The 27,462-nt window shown below is 40.1% G+C and overlaps 1 protein-coding gene across 6 annotated transcripts in view; it reads left to right on the top strand.

Annotated features, from left to right (window-relative positions):
- The first annotated feature begins 14,287 nt into the window (after nt 1-14,287).
- The window catches only part of UBAP2 (ubiquitin associated protein 2), a 111,453-nt gene continuing 98,278 nt past the window's right edge, over nt 14,288-27,462 (top strand). For 5 of the 6 annotated variants that reach the window (XM_053908054.1, XM_053908053.1, XM_053908052.1 and 2 more), the window contains exon 1: nt 14,288-14,406. The gene's annotated coding sequence lies outside the window, so the exon portion shown is untranslated. The remainder of the gene's footprint in view (nt 14,407-27,462) is intronic. The other variant, XM_053908056.1, reaches the window with a different exon arrangement.

The following is a 27,462-nucleotide window of genomic DNA, read 5'->3' as shown; positions in this document are numbered from 1 at the left end:
AGAATTAGTAATACTGTGAGACTAGGAGGGTTAATAAGGGCTGGCATCCCCTGAAGAGGAGGTGGGATCTGTGTTTCTTGGAAAGGAAGGTGTTGGGGAATAGTGCAGGTCATGAAGATCTTGGGATGTAGAATGGAGGAGCTGCAATGAATACGAGAGAAAAATAAAGTGGGACAAGTTGGAAGAACCAGATTATGGAGGGCTTTGAGAAGTAGGCAGAATTATTTTACATGTTTTTCAAAGTACAGTGTTGACTTTTGAGCATAAGAGTGACATATTTAAAAATATAATTTCTCTATGCATTTAAAATGCACTTGCTCTAGGGGTGCCTGGGTGGCTCAGTCAGTTAAGCATCCAACTTCAGTTCAGGTCATAATCTCACCGTGGTGGGTTCCAGCCCTGCATCAGACTCTGCACTGACAGTGTGGAGCCTGCTTGGGATTCTCTCTCTCTCTCTCTCTCTCTCTCTCTGCCCCTCCCCCTGCTCATGTGTGCTTGCTGTCTACTTCTCAAAATAAAACAAATAAACTTTTTTTTAAAAAGCTATTATTAAAAAAATAAGAATAAAAAATAAAATGTGCTCACTCTACAAAAGACAGATATGCTAACATCACTAAAGGACATATTTATGTGTTAAATGAGGTCTTTGACCTTGAGGTCCACTGAAGGTTGGGTGTAAGGTGGAGAGGTAGAAAGTGTTATATTATTTTTTAAGTTATTATTTTAATTAATTAATGGAGTGTTCTATTCTTTTTTTTAATGTTTATTTATTTTTGACAGAGAGAGAGACAGAGTAGGAGCAGGGGAGGGGCAGAGAGAGAGGGAGATACAGAATCAGAAGCAGGCTCCAGGCTCTGAGCTGTCAGCACAGAGCCCGATGTGGGGCTCGAACTCACAGACCATGAGATCATGACCTGAGCTGAAGTCGGATGCTTAACACCCAGGCACCCCTGGAGTGTTCTATTCTTAATCAGACAGTAATGACCCTAGGTCTTTCTACTTCCCAAACTATGTGATTACCAGAACTAAAATAATATCTTCCAAGAGGAGGGAAGATAATTCTTTGCCAGCCCCTAATCTTCCTGCTTAGTAGAACTCTTAACGTTCCATCTGTATTAGCTTGCTAGCATTGCTCTAAGATAGTACCACACACTGGGTGACTTAAATAACAGAAATGTATTTTCACAGTTTTGAAGGATAGAAATCCAAGATCAAGATGTTGGCAGGATTTTTTTTTTTCCTGAGTCCTCTCTCCTTGGCTTGTAGATGGCTATCTTCTCCCTTTGTCTTCACATGGTCTTGCTTTTTCTCCCTCTCTGCACTGACATCAGTCATATTGGATTACTGCCCACACCAATGACCTCATTTAACCTTAATTATTTCTTTTCTTTTAAGTTTATTTATTTTGAGAGAGAGAGAGCAAGCACGGAAGGGGCAGAGAGATATAATCCCAAGCAGGCTCTGCACTGTCAGCTCAGAGCCTGATGTGGGGCTTGAACACACAAACTGTGAGATCATGACCTGAGCCCAAACCAAGAGTCCGTCCCTTAACTAGGGAGCCACCTAGATGCCCCTAACCTTAATTACCTCTTTCGAGACCCTATCTACAAATACAGTCACATTCTGTAGTACTAAGTTAGTACTTCAGCATATGAATTTGAGGTGGACATAATTCATCCCTTAATTTATTATATTCATATGTCTTGGACTCATCTCTTAAGAGCATACAGCTTTCAGTACAGCTCTAAATATCTCACTTAAACATTTTTTAAATCATATAAGACCTGAGTATTAAACGTAATTTGGGGGGCATCTGGCTGGCTCAGTTGGTGGAACATGTGAGTCATGATCTCTGAATTGTGCATTTGAGCCCCACATTGGGTGTAGAGATTACTTTAAAATAAAACCTTATTTTATTTTATTTTTTTAGCCTGGTGTGAGTCCTGTATTACCTTCCATCAGTTATTTTTGGACATAAAGGTTTTTCCCTTATTATTAACAAGCCAGTCCTGTGTATTATTATTATTTTTTTAAGTATCCTTATTCCTGGGCTATGTCAATTTCTTAGTCTGAATAGACTGGAATTATGGACTTTATTGTTGTTAAGACTGATATAAGACTTAATATTTGTTTATTAAGTCTTATATCAGTCTTAACAACAATAAAGTGGGAGGCTTAACCAACTGAGCCACCCAGGTGCTCCAAAATAAAATCTTTAAAATAAACTAAAATGAAGGTAATTTGAAAATATAGAAGTGAAATGGGAAAATGTTACCTATAATCCTATTATTTATATATGGCTCTTATTAATATTCTTTTGATGTATTTTTGCAGTCTTCCTTTCCTATGCATGGTGTTCTTATATAGTTATATTAACTCAGTGATTTGGTTTTGGCTTTTTATGCCTAACAGTATAAAGCAAGTGTTTCCCATGTCCTGGGAATGTAAATGTTATTTATAAAGGCTGCATAGTATGAGATCTAGTAAGAATGACATAATTTGCTTAACCATTTCTCTACAGTCAGACATGTAAGAAGCTTCCAATCTTTTACTATTATAAATAAAACTGTGAGAAATGTTCTTTTCTGCATAACAATGTTTCCATATTTAAAATTATTTCTGGGGCTTCTGGTTAGCTCAGTTGGTAGAACATGCAACTCTTGATCATGAGTCATGAGTTCAAGCCCCACGTCGGGCATGGTGCCTACTTAAAAAAAATTTGTTTTTAATTAAAATTATTTCCTTAGGGCAGAGTACCAGAATTGCTTTGGATGAAGAGGTTTTAATATATAATGGCTTTTTGTTTTCCAAAAGGTTTATGCCAATTTGTATTCCTATTAGTCAAATAAGAGAGAGCCTCTTTATTTTTTTTAAGTTTTTATTTAAAAATTCTCCTTGGTGGGGCACCTGGGTGGCTCAGTCGGTTGAGCCTCCGACTTCGGCTCAGGTCATGATCTCACGGTCTGTGAGTTTGAGCCCTGTGTTGGGCTCTGTGCTGACAGCTCAGAGCCTGGAGCCTGCTTCGGATTCTGCATCTCCCTCTCTCTCTGACCCTCCCCCACTCACGCCCTGTCTCTCTCAAAAATAAATAAACATTAAAAAATTTTTTTTTAAATTCTCCTTGGCTAACATACAGTGCAATATTGGTTTCAGGAATAGAATTTAGTGACTCATCACTTATATTACAATACCCAGTGCTCCTCCTAACAAGTGCCCTCCTTTATTTTTTTTTAATGTTTAATTATTTTAAGAGAGAGAGAGCACGTGCACACACCCGTCTGTAGGAGCATGGGAAGGACAGAGAGAGAGAGAAGAGAAAGAATCCCAAGCAGGGTTGGTGCTGTCAGTATGGAGCCCGAGGGGCACTTGAACCCATGAACAGTGAGATCATGACCTGAGCCAAAATCAAGAGTGGGACACTTAATTAACTGAGCCACCCAGGTGCCCCTAACAAGTGACCTCCTTAACACCCATCTAGCCTATCCCCATCCACCCCCCTCTATCAACCATCATTTTGTTCTCTATCATTAAGAGTCTTTTATGGTGGGTGCCTAGATGGCTCAGTCGGTTAAGCATGTGATTCTTGATTTCAGTTCAGGTCATGATCTCACAGTTTGTGAGATGGAGCTCTGTGTGGGGCTCTTCACTGTCAGTGTGGAGCCTGCTTGGTATTCTCTCTCTCTCTCTCTCTCTCTCTGCCCCTCCCCCACTCTCAAAATAGATAAACTTAAAAAAAACAAAGAGCCTTTTATGGTTTATTTCTCCCCTCTCTCTTTTTCCCCCCTTTCCCACATGTTCATCTATTTTGTTTCTTAAATCCCATATATGAGTGAAATCATATGGTACTTGTCTTTCTCTGACATATTTCGATTGGCCTAATACTCTCTAGCTCCATCCACGTCATTATAAATGAAAAATTTCATTCTTTTTTATGGCTGAGAATATTCCATTGTGTGTGTGTGATATGTAGATCACATTTTGTTACACATTCATCAATTGATGGACACTTGGCTATTTCTGTAATTTGGCTACTATAGATAATGCTGTTATAAATATTGGGGTGCATGTATCCCTTTGAATTAATGTTTTTGTATTCTTTGGGTAAATACCTAGTAGTGTAATTGCTAGATTGCAGAGTAGTTCTATTTTCAGCACTATATATATATATTTTTTTCTTTTTTTAAGACAGAGTGAGACAGAATCTCTCTAGGCAAGGGCATGGGGAGAACAAGAGAGAATCTCAAGCAGGCTCCACACCCAGCACAGAGCCTGACATGGGGCTTGATCTCATAAGCATAAGCTCATGACCTGAGCCAAATCAAGAGTCAGATGTTTAACTGACTGAGCCACCCAGGTGCCCCTGTTTTCAGCTTGAGAAAACTCCACACTGTTTTCCAGAGTGGCTGCAGCAGTTTGCATTCCCACCAACAGTACAAGAAGATTCCCCTTTCTCCTTGCCAACACTTGTTTCTTGTGTTGATTTTGGCCATTTTGACAAGTGTGAGGTGATAGCTTATTGTAGTTTTGATTTCCATTTCCCTGATGATCAGTGATGTTGAGCATCTTTCCATGTGTCTGTTGGCAATCTGTATGTCTTCTTTGGAGAACTGTCTGTTCATGTTTTCTATTGATTTTGTAATTGGGTCATTCATTTTTGGGGGGTTGTATTTTATAAGTGCTTTATGTATTTTTGATACTAACCCTTTATCAGATATGTCATTTGCAAATATCTTCTGCAATTCCATAGGTTGCCTTTTAGTTTTGTTGATTGTTTCCTTCCTCACGCAGAAGCTTTTTATTTTGATGTAGTCTCAATAGTTTATTTTTGCTTTTGTTTCCCTTGCCTTAGTAGACATATCTAGTAAGACCAATGTCAAAGAGATTACTGCCTATGTCCTCTTCTAGGATTTTTATGGTTTCAGGTCTCACATTTAGGTCTTAAATCCATTTTATTTTTTTATTTTTATTAAAAAAAACATTTTTTTTAACGTTTATTTATTTTTGAGACAGAGAGAGACAGAGCATGAATGGGGGAGGGTCAGAGAGAGAGGGAGACACAGAATCCGAAACAGGCTCCAGGCTCTGAGCTGTCAGCACAGAGCCCGATGTGGGGCTCGAACTCACGGACTGCGAGATCATGACATGAGCCGAAGTTGGCCCCTTAACCAACTGAGCCACCCAGCCACCCCTATTTTTATTTTTTAAATGTTTATTTTTGGGAGAGAGAGACAGAGACAGAGTGCCAGCAGGACAGGGGCAGAGAGAGAGGGAGACAGAATCTGAAGCAGACTCCAGGCTCTGAGCTATCAGCAAAGAGCCTGACACGAGGCTGGAATCCACAAACTGCAAGATTGTGACCTCAGCTGAAGTTGGACCCTCAACCGACTGAGCCACCCAGGCACCCCTAATCCATTTTTTTAAGTTTATTTATTTTGGGAGAGAGAGAGTGTGAGCATGGGAGAGGCAGAGAGAGGGAAGGGGAGAGAGTCTCAAGCAGGCTCTGAAATCAAGAGTGCTGGATGCTTAACTGACTGAGCTGCTCAGGCACCCCAGTTATTTAATCCATTTTGAATTTATTTTTGTGTATGGTGTGAGAAAGTGGTGCAGTTTCATTCTTTTGCATGTTGCTGTCCACTTTTCCCAACACCATTTGTCAAAGAGACATGAGAGTGCCTCTTTAAATATAAACCCAGAGCACTTGGTAACACCATTATTTTTAGTCTTTATTAATTTTTTTAATAGTTATTTATTTATTTTGGGAGCGAGCGAGCTGGGGAGGGGTAGAGAGAGGTAGAGAGAATCCCAAGCAGGCTCAGGGCTGTCAGTGCAGAGCTGGACACGGGGCCCGAACTCACAAACCAAGAGATCGTGAACTGAGCCGAAATCAAGAGTTGGATGCTTAACCACTGAGCCGCTCAGTTACCCCTACTCTTTATTAATTTGATAGACAAAAATACATGTTACTGTTATAACTCACTTAAAAAATTGTGAAGCAAAACATTTTCCATGCTTGTTGATTACCTCTATTCCCTCTTTTAGGAATTGTTGATAAGCTTTGTCCACTTATTTACAGAAATTTCAGTCAATTTGTATGAGCTTTTGTTTACAGTAAAAATGTTAATTATTCAAAAATTTGTTCTGTTTCTCCCCCAGATCTACTGTTTACTTTAAAATTTATTTTTATTTATTTATTTATTTTTATTTATTTATTTTTTAAATTTTTTTCAGTTTATTTATTTATTTTGAGAGAGAAAGCATGAGCAGGGGAGAGGCAGATTGAGAGAGAGAGAGAGAGAGAGAGAGAGAGAGAGAGAGAATCCAAAGCAGGCTCTACACTATTAGCGTGGAACCCGATACGGGACTTGACCTCACGAACTGTGAGATCATGACCTGAGCCGAAACCAAGAGTCGGACGCTTAACCGACTGAGCCACCCAGGCGCCCTAAAATTTATTTTTATTTATTAAAGATTTTTGTTTTAATTTAAGTAGTCTTTACACCCAACATGGGGCTCAAACTCATGACTCAGAGATCAAGAGTCACATGCCCTTCCAACTGAGTAAGCCAGGCACCCCCCAAAAAATTTTAAATGTTACGTAGAAAAGTTTTCTGTTCAAGGGGCACTTGGGCGGCTCAGTCAGTTAAGCATCTGACTCTGATTTCAGCTCAGGTCATGATCTCATGGTTTGTGGATTCAGGCCCCCTGCATAGGGCTCTGTGCTGACAGTGCAGAACCTGCTTGGGATTCTATCTCTCCCTCTCTTTCTGCCCTTCCCCACTCATGAGTGCATGTTTGCTCTTTCTCTCTCAAAATAAATAAACATTTAAAAAGAGTTTTCTATTCAAGAGTAGTTTCATATGTTGTTTATTTCCTTTTTTGCATCTCCATTACTTAGCCATTTCTGTTTTCCTCAAGCTTTTAAAAACATTTTTAAAAGTAAACTTGACCCTCAACAATGGGCTCTCCAATTCATGAACTGGAGATCAGGAGTCACATGCTCTACCAACTGAGCCAGCCAGTCGCCTCACACTTTTCAATGTTTTAAAAAATTATTTGACAGTTTTATATAGAGTGGCAGCCTGGTTTAGTGGGTTGAAAGAGCACAGGCTTTGTAGTCAACGTTTAGAATCCTGGGTATGCTATTTAATGCATCCTCTTCTCTTTGTTTTATAAAATCAGAATACCTGCCTATATAATTATAATTAGGATAAAAATATGATGGACATATATAACACTGGGCCTAACAGACAGTAAATATTTACCTTTACAGTAAATGTAAACCGTTACCCTCTTCAAATCATTTTGGTATAAGGAGTAACATTATAGCTCTCTTTCTCCCAGGTTGTTAATAAATTCTCCTCCTAATTACTTTTTATTTAAAACAATTTTTTAAAGGGGCTCCTGGCTGGCTCAGTTGGTAGAGCCTATAACTCTTGTTCTCAAGGTCATGACTCGATCTCAGCTCAGGTCATCATCCCAGGGTCCATGGGATGGAGTCGAGACTGGCTCTGTGCTGAGCATGGAACCTGCTTAGAGATTCTCTCTCTCCCTCTGCCCCTCTCCCTGGCTCTCAGTCTCTCTCTCTCTCTCAAATTAAAAAAGAAAAAAAAAAAAAAAAAAGGAAGAGTTATTTCTTCTCTGTATTTATGCATCCACTTATTTATATCAGTATTGACTCACTGATATTTGTTCAAGTAATAATCAAATACTATCATTATTTAAATTTTTTTTTTTTTTTTTTTAATGCTTATTTATTTTGGAGAGGGCGCAAGTGGGAGAGGAGCAGATAGAGAGGGACAGAGGATCTGAAGTGAGCTCTCTGCTGACAGGCTGACAGCAGTGAACCTGTTATGGGGCTCGAACTCACCAACTGCGAGGTCATGACCTGAGCTGAAGTTGGTCGCTCAATGGACTGAGCCACCCAGGTGCCCCAAGTACTATCATTATTTATTTTGTTGCTCAAATTATTCCATTTTTGGCCACTGAAAATTCTACTTAAACAATTTTTTATTTTGGGCACCTGGGTGGCTCAGTTGGTTAAGCATCTGACTCTTGGTTTTGGCTCAGGTCATGATCTCAGTTCATGAAAACCTGCTTGGGATTCTCTTTCTCTCTTTCTCTGAAATTCCCCCACTCTCTCTCAAAATAAATAAATAAACATTTAAAAATTAAAAAAAAATAATTCCAATACAGTTAACATACAGCATTATATTAGTTTCAGGTATAAATATTTTTTAAAAACAGAAATAGAAAAAAATAAAAACTATCAGAGTTTAATGTACCATGATTATGTAAAATGTTAACATTAAGGAATGCTAGATGAAGTGTATACTAAAGCCCTCAGAGTACATAAATATATGAATAGATATTGTTTTGTAAAACATTTTCAGTTTTATATAGGTGTGTATTTATCTCCTCTTGTAGGTTTTGTAGGTTCCAGTCAAAAGGGATTAAAATAAAAAAGACACAGGGACACCTGGGTGGCTTAGGCAGTGGAGCATGCAACTCTTGATCTTGGGTCATGAGTTCGAGCCCCATGTTGGATGTAGAGGTTACTTTAAAAAATCATTTACTTAAAAAAAGTCATTTCCAGGGGCGCCTGGGTGGCTTGGTCGGTTAAGCACCCAAACTCGGCTCCGGTCATGATCTCACAGTCTGTGAGTTCGAACCCCACGTCGGGCTCTGTGCTGACAGCTCAGAGCCTGGAGTCTGCTTCCACACGTCTCCCTCTCTCTCTGCCCCTCCCCCACTTGCGCCCTCTCTCTCGCGTGCACTCTCTCTCTCTCAAAAATAAACATTAAAAAAATTAAAATCATTAAAAAAAAAGATGCAAACCCAACATTATATTGAGCTCTTTTAATCATCCTGACAATTCTTTGAGGTAGTTATTGTTATCCCCATTTTGTGGATGAGAAAATGAAGACAGGATGAGTGAGTTTAAGTACCTTGCCTAAGGTCACACAATTAGATTCTTCTAGAACAGGGATTGGCAAACTTTTGCGTGAAAGGCCAGACAGTAAATATTTTAGGGTTTCTGGGTTACTTAGCTTGTTATAGATATTCAATTCTGCTATTGTAGCATGAAAGTAGTCATAGACTAGAATAATAATCATAGAATAATCATAATAATCATAGAATAATCATGGTTGAGTTACAGTGGAACTTAATAGACTAAAATTTGAATTTTGCCTAAGTTTTGTGTGTCATGAAGTATTATTCTTCTGATTTTTTTTAAGTCATTTAAAAATGGCTAATAAGGGGCACCTGGCTGGCTCAGCCAATGGAGCATATGACTCTTGATCTCGCAGTCATGAGTCCAAGCCCCAAAATGGCAAGAGTTTACTTTAAAACAAAGCAAAAAACAAAACAAAAACATTGGACTTTCGGGCAACTGGCTGGCTCAGGTAATAGAGCTCATGAGGCTCTTGATCTCAGGTTGGTGAGTTTAAGCCCTACATTGGACATAGAGCTTACTTAAGAAAGAAAGAAAAGAAAGAAAGAAAGAAAGAAAGAAAGAAAGAAAGAAAGAAAGAAAAAGAAAAGGCTAACAATCTTAGCTTGTGGGTTGTAGACAAAAAGGAGATAGGCTGGCTTTGGCCCACGAGTTGTTTCCTGACTTTTGTTCTAGAATCCAGGCCTTCCTGAATTCCTCTAGAATGCAAGCCTTAACCACTGACTAGGGTTATATAAGTACTGATGAAACCAAATAATGTTCTTCCTGGTAGTAACAGTTCCTAACAATTCTTATAGACCAATTATTTTCTGAGGACTTTCATATGCAGTATCTTCCATGAAGCTGGCAGTGCCATATAAAGTAAACAGAATTGTACTCCTTTATGTAGATCAAGAAACAGGCTTAAAAAGGACAAGTTATTAATTAATTAGGAGGGAACTGGGCTTTTAGAGAAATGAGACACAATAGTGTTACAGGGAGTCTTTTTGGCTATTCCTCATAGGTCCCACACAATGGTAGTATCATTAACTATTTGTTTATTGCTTTCAAAGGTCAGCTTGACCACAGCTCAGCTGCTTTTAGGAATAAACGTAACTCAAAAACTGACGGCGTATGCCAAATTGTTATATAGTCATTACACTAATTTTCAGCAAGCAAAATAACATGGACAGTGCATTAACACCTTTGGAGGAAAATCTTCACAAGAAGCCAAACAATTTTTTTTAAGTTTATTTATCTTGAGAGAGACAGAGCTCAAGCAGGGGAGGGGCAGAGAGAGAGAGAAAGAGAGACAGAGAGAGAATCCCAAGTAGGCTCTGCAGCAGCAGTGCAGAGCCCAGAGTGGGGGTTGAACTCATGAAACTGTGAGATCATGACCTGAGCCAAAATCAAGAGTTGCACCCCTAACCAACTGAGCCAAAGCCAAATTATTTTAAAACTTATTTTTATTATTTATTATTTTTTAATACATTCAACGTGGGGCTTGAACTCATGACTGTGAGAAATAAGCCCACTGATCCAGTCAAAGGAGGGATTCAGAGACTCAGAGCACAGTGAAGCGAGGCTTTAAATCAACATTCTTGCAAGAGTGGGTGTTTGATGGACAGGCACAGTTGAGTCAGTTACAGCAGGCAATTTATCTCCTAGTGTGTAAGTTCCTCTCCTGATTCCTCATTGGCTAAGTACTACAGAGGTTATAGCCTTACCTGGAAGTCACCTATGCCCGTGTAAGCCAAGAAATAGTCTGATTGGAATAAAATGTACATCGCTTGAGGTGATGCAGTCTTCAGTTCTTTGGTGCATGCCCATTGCAAAGCCTGTGAAAATAAGTCTGTGAAATGGAGAGGGGAAGAACCAGGAAGTGAAGTGTCCACCAGTTTGGGACTCCATTGTGTGCATGGGGAGGTTCATACATATTCCCAATAAGTTGTAAACCTATTGTTAACTAGACAGCAGAGCTTTTATTTGGTATTTCTGAAAATGAATCATCTTCCTTATTCCTCACAATGACCCTAAGATCAAGAGTCTCATGTTCCACCATGGGAGCAAGCCAGGTGACCCCAAGAAGCCAAATTCTCATTAGAAGGTTGTTGGTGATATAGAACACAGGTAGGGGAATGTGGGTGATCCTATGGTTAATAGGCATGGAACACCCATCTCTATCTGCTGAAGGGAGAGACCTGCCAAAGGGACCAAAATGTTCTATGCTACCCTTTTCCCTGCATGGTGTACATTTTTTTTTTTTTTGCTTCTTAAGGTCCTTTCTTTCTTTCTTTTTTTAAAAGATTCTATACAGACCATTCCCACTCAGTTATCACATTCTTCAGGCAAGGTATAATGCATTTGATGATATCATTTACTGTAATTGAGTAGATTAGACTTGAACTGTGATTAGTTTTATCTAGATTGTGAAGATTCTGCTTTGGAGTTAATACAACCTTGATTTGATCTTCCTATATCTTAGTTATCCATTTACTGGTTCTTTCTGAGATGGGCCTCATCTGATTTCAACCACCTACTTTATTGCCTGCCATGTGTACAGACTTAACAACCCAGGCTTCTGAGAATTTCTCCAGTGTATTTCCATCATATTATGCTCTCACTTTAGTCCAGCCAAGTGTACTCAAGCAATGAAAAACTGGTGAATTGGATGGTGATATTTTTGGCAGTTACAGGATCTGAAATTAGTTTCAGAGTCAATGTGTCAGAGTCAGGCTGCGTGGAAATGGTTGGTAGTATTATCCCTTAGGGGAACCTATTGTGAGAGGCTAGTTCTATTACATCCAGGTGGTAATAACTATTATCAGTGAGGTTTTAGGACTTTGATGCCTTTATTTTTCTCTCTGATCCTAGGTCCTAGGTAGGACTTCTCCTTTGATAAGTGATAATTTATTGATAGCATCCAGCATAGTATGCCTGGTACAGAAAAGACATGTTTTTGAATATAACTACAGAAGAGGAAATTGAGGGACTGAAAAAGTAACATAGTTTGTACAAGTCACAGTGCTAATACATGGTCTCTTTTTTCTTTCTTTTTTTTTTGGAAGTTAGTTAATGAATGTATGTGTTTATTGATTGATTGATTATAATCTCTACACCCACCATGGGGCTGCAACTCAAGACGCTGAGATCAAGAGTCACATGCTCTTCCAACTGAGCCAGCCAGGAGCCCTGGTCTCTCTTCTCTTAAAGTTTATCTTTAATTAAAACACCAGTACCTTCTTCATGTAAAAAATTAAAACATTAAGGGCACCTGGCTGGCTCAGTTGGTGGACCATGTGACTCTTGATCTCAGGGTTGTGAGTTCAAGCCTCACATTGGGCATGGAGCCTAATTAAAAAAATTAAAACGTTATAGATTAGATTACAGTCCATTTTGACTAGCAACCTCAATCACAAACCCTCCTTCCCACTCCTCAGAGACAGCTCCTGTTATCTGGTTTGTATATGTCTTTTCAGAATTGTCTTCTTGTACTCTTTCAATTAAGTCTTTGCCTCTCAAGGGTTTTATCTTGGACTCTCCCACACATTTCTATAAAACAGGAATACAAAGAGGAGGAAGACTGAACTGACCTGGCACAATTCCAGCTCACTGTCAGAAAGGGAGAGATAAGGTACATCTACACATGAATGGGCATGATAATAAGTTTTATTTGTTTTAGCCTGAGCATTCTTTGATCAATTCAGATAAATAACAAAGGCTTCTCTTGAATTGAGCAGGACTATTAAGGTTTCAATTGTTATTCATCAATTTAACCTACAACAGTCTATTAGTAACTAGCATGTTAGTAAATAGTACAGTGCCCTGCACAAAGATCAGTATATGCTAATTTCCTTCCCACCTTACTTTTATATCTGTTGTGCCCAAAGGGTACATACCAGGTGTGAAAATAATTACTACTGATTATTGAGGGTTTACATGCCAAACAGGTACTTTACATGATCTCATTTAATTTTCACCACGTGGTGAAGTGGTGTTATCACAAAGGAAAGCTCAAATTAATGTAAGACCTGCTGTATTCCAAAGTCCATGTACCTAACTTGCCTGGGATACTGCCTTTGGGGATCAAATAGGTCAGTCAACGAGCAAATACTTTAAACTCTGAAACACTATGCTACAAGTATAAAGCATTATCCCCCTTGTTCTTAATTCTTGTAGTTAGATCTTTTTGAGAGGAAGGGGTTATTCATTGCTTGGAGACAGAAAATGTGGTTTGTCTCTTCAGCCAGAAACACCTGAACCTCTAAGCCTTTTTCTTTCTCCTTCCTTTCTTTTTCTCTTTCTTGCTTTCTTTTTCTTTCTTTCTGAACCTCTAAGCCTTTCTTTTCTTTCTTCCTTTTTTTTTTTTTTTAAAGTATTTTAATCTTAAAATAATTTCTACAACCAACCTGGGACTCCAATTCACAACACCAAGATCAAGAGTCGCATGCTCTACCAAGTGAGCCAGCCAGGGAGTCCTCTAAGCCTTTCTTTACCAGCTGCAATCCCTACTTCGAAGTGTTGATCATAAGATTTAGTAAAAATGGTTGTATAGACCACTGACATGAAGTAATCGATCAATAAACATTACTTAATTTACGCAGAAGGAGCTTCGTACTGCAGAATTCCACCCTCGCATTTAACAACATATTATCCACGAAGCCCTCCCGCTCTGTTAAAGTTCCTTTTGAAGCTTCCTCCACCACGGGTGTACCTTAGCTAGCCGTTGGCGTTTTCCCGCGCAGGGGGCGGGGCGGAGCGCAAGCCCGGGAACGTGGTAGTGGAACCCCACCCCCCCGGCCGGGACTACATCTCCCAGCAGGAACCACGCTCAGCTACCTGGCAAGCGGTGCCGACTGGTGTTAGTCTCGGAAGCCAGCGCTGACCGTTTCCCGCCTCCACCTTCCCTCAGCACTAAGTCATAAACGCATGGTCTATGAACTCGCGAGGGAAACGGGGCGGTGGCGAATACCTCTGCTGTGCGGAGGTCTAGGAAGAGTATTCCCAGGGTTTGGGAAGCTAGGCCTGCTTTGAGTGGTTGGCCCACATCACGTGATGGGAGGAAGGCGGTCGCAGGGGAGCGACTCCTGGTGTCTTGTGAGATCATCACACCGCGACTACACGCTGCAGTTGTTGGCATCTTGGGTGCGGTATGTAGTACCCTCTTGACAACTCCGAGTACGATAAATCCTATAAAATTTCCCTTATCCCTTCCCGTGCCTGCCTCCGCCGCGGCGCTGTTGGCCTCTCCTACTAGGCTTGGGGGAGGCTAGGCGAAGCAACGCGCTCTGTGGGCGGCCTGATGAGCGGCGCGCTAGCTACGTGTGGTGGCTCCTCCTTCCCTCGTGACGCGGAGGTCACGTGACGGGCCGGGCCGCCTCTGCCGCCGCCGCCGCTTTGTAAGAGGCACATTGGCAGGTAACGAGCGGCGGTGGCGGCGGCAGCTGGTCCCGAGTCCAGCGAGAACAGCAGCGGTAATTGGCACCCTCTTTTTCCTTCCCTGTTCCAGAGCCCTGAGCGTGGCAGCGTGCGCTCTCTCGTCCTGGTTCAGCTCTTCTTTCTCCTAACCCTCTTCGTACTGCCCCAGCGCCCACTCATGAAGACCGGGCCAAGCTTCCCTCGCCAGCTTCTTGCGTCCTCAGTATGCCCAGGCCCGGACGCCTTCCTTCCTTCTCGCCCGTGGTCGTCCTGTGCTTCTTCCTGCCTACCCCTGTCCTAGTCGGCCTGGCCCCACCCAACCCCAGGGGGCGCCTTCCCCTCCCCCCACTTCGGGTTTCTGCCCTGGAGGGTGTGGTTTTTCTCCCACCTCTCCCTCCCTGCCTGTCCGCTGGAGCTCCCGCTCAACGCTGATGGTCCCCATCCTGACCACAGACCACCTTTCCGTTTTCACGCCTGTCACTTGTCTTGGGACTAGACATCTTAAACCCCAACTTCTGCGCTCTGTAGCTTTACCTGGCATACTCGGAGGGATAGTTAGGTTCTACCCTTTTTCATTCTGGAAGGTTTTGGTGTTAGACTCTGGGGACTCAGTTTTCCTCCTCAGTCTCGGTTCCTCGAGCCTGGTTGTATCAGAGTTTGTTTTTTTTTTTAATGTAGTTATGAGAACGCATTGTAAACTGAAGCTTTATTGTAGTACGTATTTAAAATGTTATTCTTTCTTTAGTGTATTATATGTCTTCTTTGCCTCTGAATCACGTTTCCCACTTGGCTTTTCCACCTTTTCCCCTCGGTTTTCAATATTGATTATTTGCCCAGGCATCTCAAGACCTACCACTCTGGTCTCATATTCTGTTCTCTGTAGGAGTTAATCCTGTCATCATTCCTGTTATTTCCTGTTTGAAATAATCTTGTAGTTTACTACTTCCTCTGTTGGATATTGGTTTATACTCCTATTTGATGTATATGGTCTGTCAGTATTTAGGCTTATTGTCTTTAGCCCCTGTGTGTCCTAACAGTTGAGAGCTTTTGAAGGTCTTTATAAGGTATCCAAACATCATCTTTTATTTGAAGGGCATATACAATTAACTTTTTGGGTGAACCCAGGCCTTTTTTATTTTCTCTTCAATTATGGTATACCTCTTTAAACCAAGAGTTATGTCAGTAGTTAGTGTGTTCCTCACTTTTTGTCACGAATTGTATATACTAATTTTTAGTGTCAGTTTGTCTAATGGAGATGGAAGGAAGCTCTCCTGTATCCTAGGTGTTAGGTGCCTAGATTGGGATGATATCTATCTGTTTCAGGAAAGGGAATAAATTCCCCTCTATGGAGAGGATAGAGTTGTCCTGTTCACCAATATCTCTTACCTGCCTGCAGGGCTCAAGCTATCATCCTCCCATTGCTGTGAACACTTCTCTTATTAGGCAGAAGTGATTAGTTTCCCACACTACTCTTCTGCTTACTTCCCATATGTTCCATCTGATTTTTGTTTTTTATGCCTAGTTCACATGTGTGATGAAAATTTCCCCCGCCACTGTCCTGCTTGTTTTCCACAGCTGTGATTTTCATTGTTTGCTTCCTTGTTGCTTCTGACCCTCACAAATTAATTCAGAGAGGGGGGGTTTCTGTTACAATTGAAATATGGCTGGAAGTGGTGGCATAGCAATGAGGCCATGGGAAAAGGTTGTGGTAATTGCCTCTCCTGCCTATTTCCTGCCGTTCTGGTTTCCTCTGGCCTCTGTCTTTAAATGTGGGCTGGACCGGCAGCAGTCACATGGAGCTGCCTTAGAACAAGGCTAGAACAACAATAACAACTCTGCTTCCCTTTCCTGGTAACTGATGCAGCCTGTGCAGTGCTCAACAGCGGTGTCAGTGTTAGTGACTTATTGTTGAGGGAGAAATGGTAGGAGAACATGGAGAAGAATGGGTTAATTTCAATATGCCTTATGCCCTGTGGGTTAATTATAGTGGGAACTGGTTGCTTTCTCTACTCCTTTAATCATATACTGTATGTAGAGGGGTATAAACCAATCTTGAAGTTTTGAACTGGTCTGAAGTGGAGCGTTTTCTTTGAAAGTATTAGTCTTCAAGTATTGATCCTCCAGTCCTTTTTAAAAATGATTAAGTTTTTGTTGTTATTAGGCACTTTTTTTTTGGTGTAAGCAAATGCCTGCTGAAAAGGAGCCTGCATGAATTCACAGACTGTGAAGTTCCTGTTGTTAAATCTGTCTTATTTTGTTTATTAATCTTTACGAGGTCAGCAAATACCCGTTAGCCCTTAATTAATTTGAGTAAATGGAATGCCCTTTAAAAGTGGGGCGTATTGTACTGGTGGTGTTGACTGGTAAGATGGTGTGGATCATTGATAGGTCTTGGAAGCAGTTGTTTCCCCCTACCTCTGCCCCAAAGGAGATTGGAGCTGTAACTTGAAGGAAGGCAAAGAGAGGGAAGACTTACAGGGAATATCAACCATATAAGCCTGTAGCTGGTTTTGAATAATTTTGACCCAACTGTCGAATATTTAGGAATGAAATCCTTTTTTTCATTCTAAAGTCCAGGAATCAAATTTAACAGGTTTGTTTTTACAGATACACAGACTGCATATATTGATATTTTCTACCGTGGTTTTTTTTTTTTTTGAGATTTCTTTACAGTGTTTCTCTCAAAGATGCTGCATGTCCTGTATTTTTTTTATATATGTATATTTAAAACATTGTTTTAATGTTTATTTTGAGAGAGAGCATGCACACAAGTGAGGGAGGGGCAGAGAGAGAGAGAGAGAGAGAGAGAGAGAGAGAGAGAGAAGAGAGAGAATCCCAAGCAAGCTCTGGCTGTCAGCACAGAACCCCATGCAGGGCTTGATCTCACAAATCCTGAGATACTACCTGACCAATACCACGAGTTGGAAGCTTAACTGATTGAGACACTCAGGCGCCCCTTATATATTGTATTTTTTAATTTGAGAGAGTTGGGGAGGGGTAGAGAGAGATTTTTATTAATTTATTTTGAGAGAGCAGTGCACGTACGAGAGAAGAGGGAGGTCACAGAGAGAGGGACTGAGAGAATCCCAAGCAGGCTCCATGCTCGAGCCTCTGACTTTGGCTCAGGTCGTGGTTCATGAGGTTGAACCCTGCATCGGGCTTGCTGCTGTCAGCACAGAGCCCACTTTGGATCCTTACCCCCTCCCCCCAGTCTCTGTCCCTCCCCTGTTCATGCTCTCTCTCAAAAATAAATAAAAAACATTAAAAAAAAAAAAAGAGTAGGACACTTAGCCAGTTGAGCCACCCTGGAGCCCATGTCCTGGATTTTTTTTAAAGAAAGTAAATTAGGGATGCCTGGCTGGCTCAGTTGGTGGAGTATGCCACTCTTGATCTCGGGATTGGGAGTTTAAGCCCCATGGAGTTAATTTATGAAACCGGACTTGGATAAAGGAGTAGGTGTTTCATTTAAAACTACATGGGGTTCTTTGAAAAGTTGTTAGGAATATGTAGCTCTGTTTTTCTTCATTCAGAATATGAAAAGTAATGGAACATATATTTGATTGGGTCTCAAACTTAAAATTCATTTTAAAGATTTTTAAGGATTTAAAGAGGAGGGAATTTCATTTGGATTTAGTTCCAAGCTTACTGTTGCTGTAACTTTGTTTCTTGCTATTGGTGTAGTGTTATTATTAACTTGTTAAGTAAAATATCACATAGGAACTATCTCATTTAAAGTTATAGTGTATGCACACAGTCCAATAATACTTAACAATGTTACTCTTTACTCATTTTTTTTACATGTAGTCTTAATCAGATCAGTCCTAGATATTGTGTGAAGACTTTTGGAAGCTCGGAGTTGCTTCTTGTTGATAGTGTTTTTCTCCCTGTGTCTTTTAATTCTCTCCACTCCCTCTTTTATTTCTCTTCCCTGTGTTTTCTCTCCATTTTATTTTTTCTGCCTCCTTGTGCTCTTTCATCCCCATACAAAAACACTCTGAACACTCAGTCTCAACTGAGGAGGTTGTAGGCCTTCTGACTGACTGTTCTTGGCACCATAACATGCTGCTTTCCAGGTTAGGCAGATGAAAACCTAAAATATCTTAACAACCTCATGGGCTTGGGCAAGGTGTATAGTGCTACCTGTATTGTGTGTCTACCTGGCTGGAATGTGTGCTCTTTGAAGCGTGGGATTTTTCATTTGATAACGGTGTTTAGCATTGCCAAATCATTAAACAAGAGAGTAAAGTGGGCTTAAAAAAATACAGGTTTAGCTGAAACAGGGTTTAGGAAAAAAAAAAAAGACTAGCTTTAGGATTGATTTGATAAGCCTAATACATAATTTTTAGACCCAAATTAATTTTTTTTCCTCCTCTTTTCTCAAAATTTCATCTTACAGAATGTTTCAGGATCAGACTAAGAAAATACATTTTAGAAAATTTGAGAAAATTAAAAGATAAAAATTATGGGGTGCCTAGCTGACTCAGTTGGAAGAGCATGCAACTCTTGATCTCAGAGTTGTGAGTTCGAGCCTCACGTTGGGTTCAGATTACTTAAAAAAAAAAAAAAAAGATAAAAAGGACTTAATCATGGTTTAACATTTCATTATAAATCCTTTTTTTCTTTATGTTAAGTAATACATACTTAAAGTGGAATAATGCTTTTTAAATATTTTTATTTTTAATTTTTAAAAATTTTATTTCTGAGGGGAGTGAGGGGCAGAGAGGGAGATATAGAATCAGAAGCAGGCTCCACGCTCTGACCTGTCAGCACAGAGTCTGACTCACAAATCGTGAGATTATGACCTGAGCCAAAGTTGGACACTCAACCAACTGAGCCATCTAGGCGCCCCTAAAAAATATTTTTATTTATATTTGAGAGAAAAATTGTGAGCAGCGAAGTGGCAGAGAGAGAGGGAGACAGAATCCCAAGCAGGCTCCCCACTGTCAGGATAGAGCCTGAACCATGAGATTATGACCTGAGCCTAAATCAAGAGTTGGAAGCTTAACTGACTGAGTCACCCAGGTGCCCCTGGAATAATACTTTTATACTTAATGATTTTTATTGAGAAATAAAAGATACATATTGGATAAGGTATATGAGATATAAAAACACATGTAGAGTTTTCAAAAACAAAAATAAAATGACTACCCACGAAATAGAGCATTGTTACCTGAAAGCCTGTCATCTCCCAAGGCATTCCTTTCCCTCTTTCCCAGAGGTATCCATTATTCTACTTTGTTGTTGTTGTTTATTTTTTAGAATAATTTTTATTCCATATAATCCATAACTAATACATGGTCTATTGTTGCCCATTTTCAAGCTTGCTTCATTCATTCATTTATTCATTAATTCATAGTAAACTATACCCCCTGACATGGGGCTTGAACTCAGGACCCTGAGATCGAGTGTCCCATGCTCTACCAACTGAGCCAGTCAGGTGTCCCATCAATCTTGAGTTAAGTGGAATTTATGAGATTCTGATACTTTTTCTCTTACATGTTTTAGATTCATTCATATTGGTTTTTACCAATTTGATAATTTTCAGTAGTATGGTACTCCACTGTAAGGATGTGCCACATCTGGGGGTCCTGGGTGACTGAGTGAGTTGTGTCAGACTCTTGATTTCGGGTTCAGGCCATGATACCACATTTCCTGAGATCAAGCCTGAAGCCCAGCCTTGGGCTCTGCCCTGATTGTGGCCAGTCTGCTTAGGATTCTCTCTCTCCCTCTCTGCCCCTCCCTTGCTGGCTCTTGTCTCTCAAAATAAATAAGTAAACATGAAAAAAAAAAAAAAAGGATATGCCACATCTTACTCTATTGTGATGAATGTTTGTGTCATTTCCATTTTTTTATGATTAGAAATTTTACTTCTCTCTATGTGAACATTTGTACAACCCAACCCTCCCCCTAAAATAAACAGATTTCTCAAGACTGTGTAATTGGGAGTGGAGTTTTGGGTTGTGTGGAGTATGTGTAACTTTACTAGGTGATCTCAAACTGTGTTGTATGGTCATTTTTTATTAGGCTCTTCACCTGAACTACAGAACACAGAAAATTGTGTGATTATTTTTTCAGTTCTCTTGAGGATGTTAAACGTCTGATGCCAAGAAGCCTCAGGAAGATGCTTAATGCATACATATAATGGATATCTTAGATATCAGAATTTAATTCCCAAGACTGAATTGATAAGAATTCCACATCGTTACTTATATTTGATACTGCTTTAATTTTTTTTTTTTAATTTTTTAACGTTTATTTATTATCGAGAGAGAGAGAGAGACAGAGCATGAGCAGGAGAGGGGCAGAGAGAGGGGGGAGACACACAATCTGAAGCAAGCTCCAGGCTCTGAGCTGTCAGCACAGAGCCCAGCGCGGGGCTTGAACTCACAGACCCCGAGATCATGACCTGAGCCAAAGTTGGTCGCTCAACCAACTGAGCCACCTAGGCGCCCCTGATACTGCTTTAATTTTTAAATGCGTTAGGCAATTCTAGTGGTATGTTTTAGATACATCTTTTATGAACATCACACAGCTGGATTTTGCTTTGCTAATATATCCTGCAGATTTCTCTTTTAACTGGAGCGTGGGAACTGTCAATGTTAATTATAATTGAGGATATTTTGTATATATTTCTGCCATCAAAGTCTTCTACATGCCTGGTCGTTATTGTTTTTCTGACCTTTTTGTAGTTTTCATTCTTCTGTTTGGTTTCCTTCAGCTTTTTTTTTTTTTTTTAAGTTTATTTATTAAACTTAATAAATAAGTTATTTATTTATTTTTAATAATAAAATTATTTATTTTATGAGTGGGGGAGGGCCAGAGAGAGAGAGGGGGAGGCTGAGAATCCCAAGCAGTGGGGCCCGACATGGGACTTGAGCCCACAAAACCCTGAGATTATGACCTGAGGTGAGAGAGCACGAGTTGGGGAGGGGCAGAGAGAGAGAGAGAGGCACAGAATCTGAAGCAGGCTCCAGGCTCTGAGCTGTCAGCACAGAGCCCTATGTGTGGCTTGAACTCACAAACTGAGAGATCACTACCTGAGCTGAAGTTGGACACCCAACCAACTGAGCCACCCAGGTGCCCCAGAGCATAGTATACCTTTGACTTGGAGTCAGTACTTAATATTTTGCTACATTGACTTTTTTCTCTACCTTGTACATCTTTTGAGGCTGATTTGAAAGTAAGGTGAAACATCGTGACGTTTATGCTTGAGTATTTCCTAAGCAAGTGTCTCTTTTTTTAAATGTTTACTTCTTTAAGTTTATTTATTTTTGGGGGGGGGAGGGGCAGAGAGAAATCCCAAGCAGGTGCTGTGTTGGCACCGTGGGGAGCTCAGCATAGGGCTTGATCTCACGAACCATGAGATCATGACTTGAGCCAAGATGAAGAATCGAACGCTTAACCGACTGAGCCACCCAGATGCCCCAAGTATTTATTTATTTTTGAGAAAGAAAGTGCATGCGCGGGGCAGGGGCAGAGAGACAGGGAGACAGGATCCAAAGCGGGCTCTGCTCTAACCAGTACAGAGCCAAATGTGGGGCTCCAACTCACAAACTGAGATCACGACCAGAGTTCAACGCTTAACTGAGCCACCCAGGTGCCCCTTCTAAGCAAATATCTCTTTACAATAAAGAGATTCTCTTACAAATAATCATAGTAATATAATCATACCTAGGAAATGAATATTTAATAATATATATAAAGAGTAATCCTAATAATATCTGATAAAAATTCATATTTAGATTTCCCAGTTCACAAAATCTTTTCTAACTCAGTTTTTGCTTTATATATGTATTGAAGTAGAATAATGACAATCCACTTAAGGAGTTATTTTGTTCATTATCAGGCATAATGGCCAGTCACATCTGATAAGCAAGATAACTACTGTTACTTAGGTTAGATAATTCTTTTGTTTTTATTTTTTATTTTTTTAAGGAAAGGTTTATTTTTAGAGCATGAGTGCAGGTGGGAGAGGGGCACAGGAAGAGAATCTTTTTTTTTTAATACTTATTTTTGAGAGTGCATGAGCACGAGTCGGGGAGGGGCAGAGAGAGAAGAGGATAAAGGATTCAGAAGAGGGCTCTTCACTGATAACCGAATGTGGGGCTGAACTCATGAACCCTGAGATTGTGACCTGAGCCAAAGTCAGATGCTCAACCAACTGAGCCACTCAGGCGCCCCTTGGGAGAGAAAGAATCTTAAGCAGGCTTGGTGCCCAGCCCCCGCCTGCCTCAGGGCTTGATACCATGACCCAGGGATCATGACCTGAGGCAAAATCAAGAGTTGGGCATTCAATGGACTGAGTCACCCAGGCGCCCCTAGTTTAGATAATTCTTGCTAGTGTTAAGTAAATTGCAATTTATTGTAGGATAAGTGTAACTTTCTTGGGCTGATAGACTAAAAATGTTCTATGTATTTTGCTAATCTGTAGACTTCAGATTTTTTGAAACAGTGATGAAAAGTCTTCTTGATGCGTGGGAATAAGGGTAAACGCTTACATAAATAAAAACTTTAGATAGTAAATTCTTACGGCATTTTACTTCTGTGAAATGCTCAGAATGTAGGTTAACCCAGATTAGGCCTGAGTAATAGTTTTTGTTGCTGTTGTTAATGATATGTGCTACTATACAGGTTTTCACTTAGATTGAATGTTGCTACTTGTCAGCAACTGTTAAGTGTTGGGGATACAGAAGAATAATGCACTGTTCCTGTTTTCTAGGTGCTTGCATTCTGATGGGAAGACTGAAATAGAACAATGCAGTTAGGAGCCAGAATCCTTTTGGGAGTGACAGCAAAGCATTGTCATTTGAGTCTGGATATTAGAGAGGCTTCCTTGAACCAGTGGGAAACTGAGCCTTATTTTTCCTGTATTCTTCCTATAGGATCAATAGTAGACAAATTCCTATAGTTATAATTGTCTCTTTTGTTAAGACACTTAGAATTTTAGGGGCATCTGCCTGGCTCAGTTGATGGAGCTTGCCACTCTTGATCTCAGGGTTGTGAATTCAAGCCCCACGCTGAGTGTAGAGATTACATAAAAAAAAATCCTTGAAATGTAAAAAAAAAACAAAAAAACAAACTGAGAATTAAAAAAATTTTTTTTAACGTTTATTTATTTTTGAGACAGAGAGAGACAGAGCATGAACGGGCGAGGGTCACAGAGAGAGGGAGACACAGAATCTGAAACAGGCTCCAGGCTCTGAGCTGTCAGCACAGAGCCCGATGCGGGGCTCGAACCCACGGACCGTGAGATCATGACCTGAGCCGAAGTCGGACGCTTAACCAACCGAGCTACCCAGGCGCCCCAAGAGAATTTAATGTTTATAATTCAGTTTTATTATAATTTGCTATTTTGATTACTATGTTATTGTATCTTTTGTTTGGCCTTGATTGGTAGTTTATTTGCAGCAGCTAGTAAAGGAAATTTAAGTTATTCTGTTTGTTAAATTTATTAATTTTTTTTATTTTTAAGTAATCTCTACACCCAGTATATGGGGCTCGAGCTCACAACCACAAGATCAAAAGTCTCACGCTCTATGGACTTAGCCAGCCAGGTGCCGCAAGAGAAACTAAGTTATTTTTGATATAAGTTAGTCACATTAAACATTTTCTTTGGGTTCACTTTTCATAGTAACATACTGAATGTTTAAGTTTTTCCCTCAAGATTTCATTTTATTGTGATTAAAAGTTTCTTGATATATCAATGAGTTGATGAAACCCTTCTTTGAACTGCTGGAGACCATATGACCTCTTCAGAATTCTTAGCTCTGGTACTTCAGTTTATTTACTATCTTTTTAATTCCTTGTGATTGGGAGTACTAAGGTAATGGTGGGAGAATACCCTTGTATATTACAGAACAATCCAGATGGTGGTTACAGCAATAAAAACCTTGTTAATATAGGCCATTTACAATTATTTACCATAGAAGAGTTTGTAAATTTATTTTTAATTTTTTTTTAGTGTTTATTTTTTAGAGATGTAGACTGCAAGCAGGGGAGGGGCAGAGAGAGAGCGAGAGACAGAATTGGAAGCAGGGCTCCAACTCACGAACTGTGAGATCATGACCTGAGCCAAAGTCAGACGCTTAACTGACTGAGCCACCCAGGCACCCCGAGTCTTTTTTTTTTTTTTTAAGGCATTTTGAGCTGTTTAATTGTTCTAATGTTTATCTTGCTTTACCAAAAGATCCCAGCTGTAATGGGATATATAGCATACCATGAACCAGTTCATATACTCTGACAATCTAGCGATCTGTGGGAGAAAGAAATGACCAGTGTCGCAAAGGGTTTTATTGGAGTGATAGTTGGCCTGCAGTGATAGTTGTGCAGTTGGTAAATACTAAAAGTCATTGAATTTTACACTTAAAAAGGGTGAACTTTATGATATTTTCTGTAACTCAGCAAAATTATTTGAATAGTTTTGAATAAATAGGAAGTATTTTGAAATTAAATCAGAAACAGAAGTGACCAATGTTCATTAATAATATAGTTATTATTTATGGTAGCTATTAGGATCTAGACTAAGCATTTGAGGTACATTATTTTGTTTGGTGCTCCTTCCAGGTTTGAGAAAGAGTAAAGTACTGGGTCAAGGTTACTTAATCATGTAATTTGTAGAGTGCAGGTCTGTGTGACTTCCAAATCTTAATCACAAATACTGTACTACTGTACCTGTCTGAAATAATGCTCTCAGGGAATGTAGCCAAGTGCTAGATGATAAGTCAGTGTCCACATTTGTGGTGCATAAACCTGTGATTTTGCACTGGATGGGGAATAAGAGGATGAAGATGTAGGTGTGGTCCTTGAACTCCTGAGTCTGGTTCCGCTAGGCTCCATTTCACTTTTATCTATCTTATTTATTTACTTATCTAATTAATTATGTAAACTTTATGCGTAGCATGGGGCTTGAACTCACATCCCCAAGATCAAGCATCATATACTCTACCAACTGAGCTAGCCAGGTGCCCCACTTCTGCTTTTATATGTTGGCGTTTAGTGAGATGTTTAGATTTGATTTCTGTAGTTTAAAACTGCCTTTGCTTTCATTTTTCATTCTGATTTTACTAGCTGTTCTAATCAGCGAGGTGAGCTGATCTCTAAGCCCTCTGCCAATTTTAGGTGCATTCTAGGAGGAGGTCAGGCACATAACACTGAGAAGTGGCAATTGATAGCACACTGTGAAAACAGTTGGAAGAAAGCCATGCGGTTGCATGAAAATTACACTTAAGAACTCAAACTGCTGTCAAGTAGGGCTGTTTAATATATTGTTAAGTGGCCCTAAAATGCTGTGGAGTTGTGGACATCGAGTAGAGAGTAATTGCTGTTTATGCTGAGAGACAGAAAATAAGAAACGGTATGATGTTGAGAAACCATGACAATGGAAGGTGGAGGCAAAAAAGTAGGTGCAATTTGGGAGAATTGCAAGGCCATTTTGACCAAAGTGTATGGATCAGAAAGGAATAAAGAGCTTGTATTTTATCAAGGAGTTGATTTGTGAACAGAAGATGATGGATTTTAGTGGTATTCTGAAATATGAAACAGATCACTGTGTAATCAGTTTTACCGTTAAGCTAGTTCAGACAGGTAAATAAGGGTATGAAGTTTCAGTGAACCAGGAGGCAATTATTGATATTATAGTTGATAAAGGTATCTTGTAACTGCTGGGTTATGTATGTAACACTGACATCAAAACTAGTACTAGACTGGGCTACCTAATTTATTCTTAGAAGACAGGAGGAGGCTTTAAATACAAACAGTGACCCTTAATTCAGGTACCTATACTAAGTTGATGGCAGAATTGTAAAGGAAGGTATAGATATAGGCCTTAAAGAAATGGTGGCATTAAAAGAATGGTTTAAAGGTTTTGAGCTCTGCAGTCCGTTGGGTGTCCGACTTCGGCTCGGGTCATGATCTCGTGGCTTGTGAGTTGGAGCCCCGCGTCGGGCTCTGTGCTGACAGCTCAGAGCCTGGAGCCTGCTTCTGATTCTGTCTCCCTCTCTCTCTGCTCCTCCTCTGTTTGTTCTCTCTCTCTCTCTCTCTCTCTCTCTCTCTCAAAAATGAATAAACATTGAAAAAAATTAAAAAGTTTTGAGCTCTGGAACACTGAAAAATATTGGTCACTTGGAAAATTGTGCAAGTCTTCGAATGAGATGCATTTGGATGAATTTCTTTATAGGTTAGATACCTAGTAGGCAGTTAGATGTGGGCTGAATCTTTGGAGAGACATGAGGTCTTTTGCTTTGAAGTTGGAGGTAATTATTGATGCCAGTAGAGCATAAAATTTCTGTGGGAAGGGAGAGTGTGCTCAAGAATTGAAATTTTTTACATGTCAGGGCTTGGGGAAGGATGTGATGCTGCTGAGGATTTGAGGGGGGAAAAAAAAGAACCAGGATGTGGTGTCTGAAAAGCCACAGGAATAAAATTATGAAATGTGTTGAATGCCAGAGACCGGTGAAAGAATGAGAATAGAAAAAAGATTTGACAGTTAATTCAGTGGTGACCTGGGAAATAGCATTTTTCTTAATGTTGGAGTAATAGAGTGATAGAAACCAGACTACAAGTTAAGGAGATGTTTGATGAGGAACTGGAGTCAGTGTGTATCCTTTTTGAGATACACAGTTTAAGTAGTCATTGCTTACCTGGTAGAACATGCAGTTTCCCAGAGTGTTGGAGGGTAATTTTTATAACCCTTTGTTCTTGAGATTAATGTGGATGTGGAGAATAGTTGAGCCGGTTTTTAAACACATACTTGTCAGAAGGAAAAAGGTAGGGAATACTTTCTCAATAGTAGTGGTAGGAGATTTCCTTATTAAGGAATTTTATTTTTGGTATATGAATGAAAACGAAGCCTAGTGTGTGTCAGATGTGTTAACATTTGAATCAAAACATCTGTGTTTTGATAGATACATTGTTCATGTAACTGACATTTTTTAAAAAGTTGCTTTTGGGGGCGCCTGGGTGGCTCAGTCGGTTGAGCGTCCGACTTCAGCTCAGGTCACGATCTCGCGGTTCGTGAGTTCGTGCCCCGCGTCGGGCTCTGGGCTGATGGCTCAGAGCCTGGAGCCTGCTTCCGATTCTGTGTCTCCCTCTGTCTCTGCCCCTCCCCCGTTCAT

The sequence above is a fragment of the Panthera pardus genome, unplaced genomic scaffold, assembly GCF_024362965.1.
Source record: "Panthera pardus isolate Hobbes unplaced genomic scaffold, ASM2436296v1 HiC_scaffold_20, whole genome shotgun sequence".
Classification (NCBI taxonomy): domain Eukaryota; kingdom Metazoa; phylum Chordata; class Mammalia; order Carnivora; family Felidae; genus Panthera; species Panthera pardus.
This window is presented reverse-complemented; position numbering and strand designations above follow the sequence as displayed.